The 7,391-nt window shown below is 47.3% G+C and overlaps 3 pseudogenes; all 3 read left to right on the plus strand.

Annotated features, from left to right (window-relative positions):
- Positions 1–814: 814 nt before the first annotated feature.
- On the plus strand, positions 815–1,049 carry LOC139278860 (U2 spliceosomal RNA; annotated as a pseudogene).
- A 142-nt stretch (positions 1,050–1,191) lies between these two features.
- LOC139279648 (U2 spliceosomal RNA) lies at positions 1,192–1,430 on the plus strand (annotated as a pseudogene).
- A 2,770-nt stretch (positions 1,431–4,200) lies between these two features.
- On the plus strand, positions 4,201–4,440 carry LOC139279748 (U2 spliceosomal RNA; annotated as a pseudogene).
- Positions 4,441–7,391: the final 2,951 nt, after the last annotated feature.

A 7,391-nucleotide genomic window follows, 5' to 3' on the forward strand; every position in this document is an offset into this window, starting at 1 on the left:
ATGCAGACCTGCAACCGATAAGTGTCAGGAGGACTGCTTTGTCAGTTGAAGTGAAGGTTACAGCTGCACTTTCATTCTATGCATGCAGATCTTTCCAAGCTACAACTGGGGATGTGTGCGCCATTTTGCATCATGCAACACATGTCTGCATTCGGCAGGTGCCTGCTGCACTATATGCCCAGAGGAATAACTACATCAAGTTCCCCACGACCGGCCAGGCAATGAGTGTCAGGGCTGTGGGCTTCTCCAGGATTGATGGCTTCCCAAAGGTATAGGGCTGCATTGATTGTACCCACATTGCCTTGCAAGCACCTTTGGAGCAGAAAAGGCTTCCACTCCATTAATGCATCGCATCATGTCAGTTGATGCGATATACCCTGGGAGCACCCATGATGCGCTCGTCCTATGCGAGAGCGCTATATCTGCCATGTTTCAGCAGCAGCCAGAAGGGCAGAGCTGGCTACTGGGAGACAAAGGGTATGGCCTCGTCACCTGGCTCATCAAGCCCCTACACGTAACCCGGACAGAAGCTGATCGTCAATACAACATGTCGTACATTGCGACGCACAGTATAATAGAAAGAACTGTTGCCATTTTGAAACAGCGTTTCCGATGCCTGGACCATTCCGGAGGGTACTTGCTGTACTCCCCAGAGATTGTCGGTCAGTTCACTGTTGTGTGCTGCATGCTGCTCACCTTAGCCATCATAAGGCAGCAGCAGATGGTAGTAGAAGACCCACCTGAGGTGAGAGTGGCTGATGATAATGAGGAGGAAAATGCAGATGACGAAGAAGTCTTGCAACTACCTGAACCTTTCGCTTCTCGGCCTTTTGGCTAAGATCAAGTGTAGTACCGTTTCTGATCAGCCACCATGACCTCCGGGTGGTTTCTCCCTGGTCAGGAAGGTATATGCTTGCTTTTTTGGAAACAGGAGGTGGGTGGGGAGGGTTGACCCATCCACCTCCACGGAGGTGTGTGGGGGACCTGACCCATCCACCTCCATGGCACGAACCTGGTATTGCAGTACTTCCAGGAACGGTGCAGTGGCTCTAGGCCTTTTGGCTAAGAGCATTGGCGCAGAGTGATCCTTGACAGGTGCAAGGTGACCTCTGGCGTTTGTGATTTGACAAAGAATTGGAAACGATTGGCTACGAATTTATTTAAAAAAAAACTACCTGAACCTTTCGCTTCCTCGCTTCTTGGCCTTTTGGCTAAGATCATGCGTAACTGACCTGACAGGGGAGTAACCACCATAACCCCAAGGTGGTTCTCCCTGGATCAGGAAGGTATATGCTTGCTTTTTTGGAAACAGGAGGTGGGTGGGGTGGCTTGACCCATCCACCTCCACGGAGGTGTGTGGGGGGCCTGACCCATCCACCTCCATGGCACGAACCTGGTATTGCAGTGCTTCCAGGAGCGGTGCAGTGGCTCTGGGCCTTTTGGCTGGGAGCGTTGGCGCAGAGTGATCCTTGAATGGGCCCAGGGTGGCCTCTGGCGTTTGTGATTTGGCGGAGAGTTGGAACGATTGGCTACGAATTTAAAAAAAAAACTACCTGAACCTGGAGCACGACGGTGGAAGAGGGCGGGCCGTCATGCCCATTTAACAATTGCTGGAGCCTTGCACCTCCAGCTCATTCGTGAACGCTTTGCTGCCTGAATGCGCAGCGGCAACTAATCAACATGGATCATGTTTACTGTTTGGATCTGTTCTGTAAAGTTGTGCTGTGTTAATGGAGAAAATGATGGAAATTATTCTTGTTTACTTTAAAAGTTGTGTTAATAATCAAATAAATAATGGAAATGATTCAGTTATAATTTAAAATATATTTTATTCAAAACTTTAGCAAATATTTGTTTGTAATTAACTTAACTTCAGTGAACATATTCTTGTATCAAACTTTAAAGTTTTCAATTAAGATCACTTGCAAACTCTAAGATCACTTAAAAACTTTAAGATCACTTACTAACTTTTAAACTTGTAAATTTACATAACTTACAAAAAACTTTTAATTTGAGAACAGTAACAACGATAATAATAATAACAACAACAGCAGCAAAGAAAGGCTAAGACCGCCCACTGCGCTTGGCCTTGGTGACTCCACTACACCTGCCCGCAGGCAGTGGCGCAGCGCTTCTCGGGTTGGTACCAAGCTTATTCTTTTGAACATCTCGGATAATGTGCACTTCTTGATCGGGGATGGGGGGAGGGGCAGGTGGTAATGTGGAAGGCCCAGCTTGGGCCTCTTCAAAGACTGGTCAGGGGATTGGAGTGGGAGTGGCAGTTGATTCTGACAATGGGTGTGGAGTCTGGGCATGTTCCCTTATTGCAGCAACTAACTCCAAAATTCCCTCCCTCATGTGCCCTGACAGTGTCTTACCTACCTCCAACATTCCCTCCCTCACGTTTGCCGACTATGTCTCAGCTACCTGTGACATGCCCTCCCATATGTTGAGCAACAGTGTGTCAGCTACCTGCAACATTCCCGACCTCAAGTTCACAAAGAGTGTTTGAATGACCTGCGACATTCCCTCCCTCATGTGCACGGATATGGTTTCAGCTGACTGAGATATTCCCTCCCTTATGTTCCCGGACAGCGTTCCCATTTCTCGTGAGAGTGTTGTTATTTCTCCCGACAGTCCTGATACCTCATGTAAGGGGTGGTGTTGGGGTCAGGTTCACCTCTGACCTTCTGAGTGGTTCAAATCGCTCCCACTCCCTGGGTTCTAGACTCTGGATTTATTTGGGGATGTGATAAAATGCAAGAGACAACTGTTTTGGTGCAAAAGAACTTTGGTTTTATTAAAGACAAGAAAATACAATGTCAAACTTATAATTACTCAAATAAAGAACAGTACATCACACATTCAAAGGGGTTACAGTGAATAATACACCTCCCACCTCCCAATACCTAACACTGTCTAGATTAGACTCCAGGGCAAACAGAGACTATGCTTACCAATCATTTACTGGTAGTTGGCGGTGGTTCGTGATTTCGGGGTTCGCTGGATCCTGTAGGTTCTGCTTGCCGTACCCCGAACGTCGGAGAAGACTTCTTACTGCGCTATCTTCAGTTGGGTGGTGTCCGCTGATGCAGCAGGGCACGTTTTGGACTTATGGGGTAAGTACCCGTTTTCTTTCATTAGAAATAGGTTTCAAAGACTTTTTAGATAATGTTTCCACCTGTTGGTAGTCAGGCCTAGGTTGTAGAGTGGAAACTTTCGATTCTTCGGTTTCTTTCTTGTGGAGTTTTGTTTCGAAGTTGGTCGATCGCGGTGCTTTTGATGATACCACGTTGGCTGTGGTTGGTTGCTGCCGCGATGGTGATGTTCTTCCTTCCTTTTCGATAGCAGGACATCGAGGCTGGAGAAGTCAGTTAAAAAACTGCTGTGGTGGTCTTTCTCCCTTCTTAATGCTCTATGATGCTAGGCTGCTGTGTGCATACCTTCTGCTAAGCGTCCCTAGCAGTGACTTCTGAGGCAGTAACATACCCTTTGTTAAAGCAGGGCCCAGTTATACTTTGGAGCTGTTCTAATCGCGCAAAATCAGCGCCTGGTTCTTTGTTTAAATTTGGCGGGCTTGATATTTCTTTGTCATATTTTGGCGGGCTCATTAAATGTTAACCTGTCTCAGATGTGTCGATCTTCTAAATCTGTTTCTTGATGGAAATATTAACTTTGGTATTTGCAGTGTCTGTCTGTGCTTGGGTTTTTCATGCACATTATTATTATGTATGTGCTGGAATGGTTTTCCAGGTCAGGATAATGGTTAGCTATCTCTGGGTTAATTGTTGTTATGTTAATGTCTCCTGGGGAGAAGGGTTTTCGAGTATCCATAATTCTAAAGACAATTTACTTTAGTTTCAATACCCCAAACAGCTTCAATACTCAAACTGGCTTCCTTGCAGGATAGTTATCCTTTAGTTCTTTAGCCCTGCCCACACAGACTCAATTTGCCTTGTAAAATCCCAAATTTGATTAAAGTTCGTAGTTTCTTCCATGTGCACTTTAGGATCTCGAACTTTCTGGTAGATAGTTCCAAATTAAATTTCCTTTCCAATGAGACCAAACACTGGGGGGGTTCTCCCACAAATTTTGCAACCCTTCAGTCCCTTCTGTGACACTCTACACACTTGAGTGTCATGCTAGGTGAGCAAAATTCCTGATCCCCCCAGAGTCAACCTTCCCTGTATTTACCTAACTTTTGCTTCTTGGCCTTTTGGCTAAGATCATGCGTAACTGACCTGACAGGGGAGTAGCCACCATGACCTCCGGGTGGTTCTCCCTGGATCAGGAAGGTATATGCTTGCTTTTTTGGAAACAGGAGGTGGGTGGGGTGGCTTGACCCATCCACCTCCACGGAGGTGTGTGGGGGGACCTGACCCATCCACCTCCATGGCACGAACCTGGTATTGCAGTACTTCCAGGAACGGTACAGTGGCTCTAGGCCTTTTGGCTAAGAGCATTGGCGCAGAGTGATCCTTGATGTGTGCAAGGTGACCTCTGGCGTTTGTGATTTGACAAAGAATTGGAACGATTGGCTACGAATTAAAAAAAAAACTAAAACTTTAACATGCATTCCCCCTTTGAAATGCAATGCAGTTTACAGGCAAATACAATCATTACAGCATAGAAAGGATCCGACACCCCTCCATCATTTTGCTTTTACAGTAAAATAAAGGTACATAGTCAAACACATTTTTAAGTAACATTCTTACAATACTCGATTACTGCATTTTTACAGCAGGTAAAAATTAAAACAAATCAAACATGGTAATATGGTGTCACCCCTCCCTGCTCAATCCCCAAGTTTGGCCAGGGAGCGTACAACACCCTTTGGTGCCTGACCTGACGGCCTCTGCGTTTCACTCGGCAAGTGAGACACCATAAGTAAAGAATAATCGTGAGTTGACAGACAACCAAAATGTGGGAAGCTATTCTGATCCCGGCGGGAACTTCTATATTCCTGAAAATGTCCCACCAAGGTGGAATTGTGATCTCTAGAATCTTTCTCCCTATCTCAATTGTTTTCTGTTCTAGAGTGTAGAAATGTTTTTGTGAGATTACTACAGCTTCTAGCAGAGCGGTAAGATGTTCAGGTAGAGGGGGAATTTCATAGCCAAAATGTACAACATAGTCCTGCAGGTTTGTGATGTTTTCTCTCAGTGAGGTGGACAGTGGAGGGTTCAGGAATGGGGACAATCCGTTCCTGGGCCACTTGAACTTCTGCCTCGGGTTTAAAGCAAAACTACTGTCACTGACCGGACTGGTAGTGGGGTGCACTGGTGGTGACACAATATGTCCCATCCCCTATGTATGCTACCTGTGGAGGAATTACCTCCATGGTACAGTTGATAGTCTGTGTGCCAGCAGCTTTAAACCCACACTGTGGTTTAGAATAGGTGTTCAAGTGCTGGGGACACAGTATTATGTGTGCACCCCGGCTCCGGCACCTGGAGAGGTCAGTACCCCTCATAGCGTGCTCCCACTTTATGACATAAGGTGGGACCGCTGTGAAACGAACGTGTGCACCTCCTTGAATGACTCCAATGTTTTCCACCCTGTATACCGGTGCGGGTCGGGCTGTCCCACCCATGACTGGCATCCTTAATACTATCCCCATGATAGTGTGATTAGAAAGCCCGCAATCTACTGGGACAGGGTAGGCTTCAGAAGCTAGGTGGCGCTAGCACGGGCTTAATCAATTACTGTATGGGTGGAGGGCTGCGAGGTGCTTAACACCAGGATAGGCGTTAAGGAGGAGAGGGAGGTGGAGAAGTGGAGGGGTTTATGCAGGAATTCTGGAGCGTGGGCATATATTAACACATGGGCATATGGAGTCATGGGCAGGGGCCCCAGCAAAATTTGGGCCACCCCCATTAACACAACTCACCATGAACTTAAACAGTGATGCTTGCCGGTGGTGTTAACTGCAATACGTAGCAAGCAGTGATTGGAATTTGAGTGCTGGTTGCTGCGCTGCTTGGTTAACTGACTGTGGTCACGCCTATGCCGTACGCCCCACACATTGTCCAATGGTGGGAAGATGGTCTAGCAGCCCGTGAGCAGAGCAGCAAGAGTAAAAACGTCATCGGAACCTCATGGCAGGGTGGGAAGATATTCTGGAAGAACTTTTAGAAGCCTCTGCAGCTCTTCACAAGGTTGCATATTTCAGGGTTGAAAGTCGGTACCGACATTGTTGAGGCGGTGTTGCCGCCGGAGTGCTGATTTTACCGCCAGGCGTTAGGTGCAGGCTCAAATTGCCAAATTCAGTTGTTAGGCCCAAAGATAAGAAAGCAGCACTGAAAAGTGGCGTTGCACTCATCCTCGGGCGGGAGCTCAGGAGGCCGACTGAATTCTACATCGGGAGGCTGTTGTCACGCTAGCTGGAAAACAGGAAGAAAAGGGAAGAAAGAAAAAAGCTCAAACTTCTCTGACCCACACACAAACCTCCCCACTGTTACAACTAATGAAAAGAAGATGAAATAAATAAAGAACAAAACTTACCTCGATCTCTGGGCGAATACTCCCGAGCATCGTGATGTTCCCTCCACTTTTCCCAGGCAGTACGGACACCTTGCTGTTAGGCGTCCGTACAAACCAAATATTTCGGGAGTGGCACGCTGGATGATGTCACCACGTGGGTGGCGTTAGATGGCGCAGCGTTACCTCTTGGCACCTCTGCCAAAGAGCCGACCGAATTTCTCGCAAGCCGTGGATACCGCTCAACACCGATAGGCCTTTGCCACCCGTTAGCCACCTAGGATATAAAGGGAATTTCAACCCCTTATTCTTTAGGCTTTATGTTACACGTTTGTGTTTTGATGGATATGGGGTGTTTGCAGGGGAGGGTGGCTGTGCCGTTAGGGGCCCGATTGTTTTTGGTGTCCAGGACCCCAACAATGTGGTTCTGAGTGTGGGTCCTAGGCTGCTGAAGGCACAATGGTCAAAGGTGGAGCAAAGATAGGGGAGGATGTACAAGAGGCCTGAGTCCGAGCACGAAACATTTGGGGAGGTGATTGTAGATGCGAGGCCATGAATGGATATCAACATGAGGCTGAAAATTTTAATTTTGAGGCGCTGGGGTACAGGAGCCAAAGTAGGTCAGTGAGGACAAAAATAATGGGTGAGCAGGACTTGGTGCATGATAGAAACAGACAGCGGAGTTTTAGATGAGCTGAAGTTTATAGAGGGTGGAAGAAGTGAGGCTGCTCAGGAGAGCACTGGAATAGTCGAGTCTGGAGGTGACAAAAGCATGGATGAATGTTTTAGGAGCAGATGGGCTGAGGTAGGGGCAGTGGTGGGCGATATTATAGAGGTGGACTTTGTGATAGAGAGGATATGAGGTCGGAAGCTCATTTCAGGGTTGAATAGGACACCGAGGTTGCGAGTAG

Source organism: Pristiophorus japonicus, chromosome 1 (genome assembly GCF_044704955.1).
Source record: "Pristiophorus japonicus isolate sPriJap1 chromosome 1, sPriJap1.hap1, whole genome shotgun sequence".
Classification (NCBI taxonomy): Eukaryota; Metazoa; Chordata; class Chondrichthyes; family Pristiophoridae; genus Pristiophorus; species Pristiophorus japonicus.